The 2,984-nt window shown below is 30.3% G+C and overlaps 1 long non-coding RNA gene across 1 annotated transcript in view; it reads right to left on the bottom strand.

Moving 5' to 3' along the window:
• The window catches only part of LOC104703762, a 2,484-nt gene extending 1,769 nt beyond the window's left edge, over nt 1–715 (bottom strand). Inside the window, exon 1 of the long non-coding RNA XR_754243.2 lies at nt 615–715. This is a non-coding gene — a long non-coding RNA (uncharacterized LOC104703762). The remainder of the gene's footprint in view (nt 1–614) is intronic.

Below are 2,984 nucleotides of genomic sequence, written 5' to 3'. Positions count from 1 at the left end.
AAAAAAAAAAAAAAAAAAAAAAAAAAAAAACATAAAACACAGAACAACTTCTCCATTCAGCAAGAAGAGCTTCAGCACAAGAAGAATCACGCACATCAAAAATAAAAGATGTCTCATGACCAGATTCTATGATCAGATTTTAAATTCCTACCACTACACATGCAAAAAAGTTAACACAGGACATAGCATTATCACTCACACAAAATCCAACCCAAAAAATAAACAAAATCTGGTCTAAACTAGTTCGTTCATACATACACACAACTTGTGTGACACCTACACTCGAGAAGAAGCTAGGCTTTGTAACATCTTAGCTATTTACACAGTGTTGTGTAAGCTAATAAGACTACACTCGAGAAGAAGCTAATAAGACTTTTAGTTATTTTAGTTATCTTATAATAATCTTCTCTCCACCATCATCACAAAAGATTCAAATCTTCTCTCCAAACATCATCACATAAGATTCAGATATCTAATGGCCACGACAAATTCGATGATATCTAATTAGCTTAACTATGCAATGATATAATTGAAATTACTAATGGCCATGACACAAAAAAAAAAAAAGACTCGATGATGAATTATACATAATTATCCTGGAAATCGAATCAAACCTAGAGAGATGAAGGTCCGTCGGAGATTCTTGGAACGCGACAATTAGGTCTCCGTCACAGGCGAAGCGTCGGAAAATTGTTTCATCGGATCGGACGCTGGGATTAAAGAGAAAAAAACATTATTGGGCAATGTTTGGGCCTATTTGTGGCCCAATAATTTATTAATTTAAAATGGAAAGGGTTTCGAGTCGGGTCATGTACTTAGACGGATCCTAAACAGTAAGCACCACCGATTTACGACGGGTCATGTCCGTAACCGTCCATAGCTTATGAGTTATGACCGTCGTTCGACTTTTCTCGAATAAAATAATTGAAGACTTACTTGTTAGTGTTACTAATGGTAAATTAGAATTGGCAAATACCAAATAAATTAGTTGCATTTTTAAAAAGATTTTAGGCGAGTGACATTTTTAAAAATATATCTCAAGAGATTGGCATTTCTGAGTTTCCCAACTTTAATATTAAATCTAAAACAACATATAAAATAACTAACATATACATATATATATATATATACGTTATACAACTATAAATATCATATTACCCCTGGTCAAACGTAATTAGATGAAAAACAATAACATTCAATGTATTTTCTTTTCAATTTAATTCTATTCAAAAAAAAGAACAATTCTTGGGTTTTCTTCTTATTCACCCCATCTTAGTTAAAAAAACAAATTATTGATTAAGGAAATAAATTATGTATATCAGTTAATTTTATAATTATTAATTTTAAACATTATATTATAATTTTAAATTATAACATCTAAACCCAAATCACTCTTTTTATAAACCCAAATTAAAATACAGTTTTCTTTAATTGTAAAATCTAAACCTTAACCACTATTTTATAAACCCAAACCGACATATAACTTTGTTTAATTGTAAAATCTAAACCCTAACCACTCTTTTGTAAACCCAAACCGACATATAATTTCGTTTAATTGTAAAATCTAAACCCTAAACTCTAACCACTCTTTTGTAAACCTAAACCGACAAATAATTTTGGTTAATTGTAAAAACTAAACTTTAACCACTTTTTTGTAAACCCAAACCGACATATAAATGACATATGTCAATGTTTTTATTTGCATCGTCTTTCACTTTCATTTCACTTGAAGATTCAAAAAAAACAACAAAATTTGTTTCCTTTCTTATATATTTTTATTAGAAAATTTAACATTTAATACAAAACGAGTAAATAAATTTTATTTTTATTTGGCTCCTGAAAATTGACCCGTTTTTCTCATCTTCTCAACGATTTCAATATTCTTCGGGTCATCTTCCCTCACTTTTCCTTGTCCAAGATTCCACGTTGATCGAATTTGAAGGTGGATTGCCTTGCTCGGTCTTCTAGAACTTTAATTTCAGCAATTTCATCTATAAATTATTTTCCTCCTGTTTGCACTACCAATTTTGGACTTAGCTTTTAGTTAGTGTTTGGTTGACAAAAAAAATTCTATTTTTATATATTTTATACTTTTTAGATAAATTGGTCATTAGTGTATTTTATAATCCATTTTTTAGTTATGAACATGATTTTTTCCTATCGAAAATAGTTACTCATATATTGGTGTACTCTTTGTATTAATAAATAGGTACTCAACCTCCGCAGGATGATTATTGCTTCGATTCAGTGGCGTGTAGTTCCTCACAGCCACTAGGTTGCCTTGTATTTTGTAGTGAAGCAAAATATGATCATGGCGAGTGTTTATCGGGAGGATTATGTTGTGGTTATGATGATGGTAGCATAATATGACTAAATATTATTTTATCTGCCTGAGAAATAACAATTTTCATATGTTTTTAATATATATATATATATATATATATATACTATTTATGTTGGAATTCTCATTTATAATCTCCAAAAACATATTTATCGGAAATTTCTTAGCTGAAGACCCTTTATTAAAAAACAACAGACAAAAGAAAAAACAAGAGAGAGACTTCGCTAGAAAGAGAGACATTTCAAGCTTTCTTGGTTGTCGTGACTATTTCTATTTAAAAGCTGCTAAGGTCTTTTGTGTCTACTAGATTTGGCCATTTCCAGTGAACTTGAGTAATTGTTATCAATTGGATTCCTAGAAACCAAGGGAAACTGAGAAAGATTGGTAACTAAAGCGCTCATATTTGTTTCAACATAATTGTGACCACTAATGGGCTAATAAAAACTGGCCCAAATCCAATTACCCTTTGTCTCTTTCCTCTAATGTGATTTCTTCTTTCTTCCTTGTGACGATCTCTTTCTTAAGGGCTCAACTCTCTACTTTGTTCTTTCAAACAAAGATTCTTATTTCCAAATTTGAGGATTAATCAATGATTGAATTCCAACACATATATCCTCCAATTTAATTTATAGCTCTTTTTTTT

This window comes from Camelina sativa, chromosome 7, assembly GCF_000633955.1.
Source record: "Camelina sativa cultivar DH55 chromosome 7, Cs, whole genome shotgun sequence".
Lineage (NCBI taxonomy): Eukaryota > Viridiplantae > Streptophyta > Magnoliopsida > Brassicales > Brassicaceae > Camelina > Camelina sativa.
This window is presented reverse-complemented; position numbering and strand designations above follow the sequence as displayed.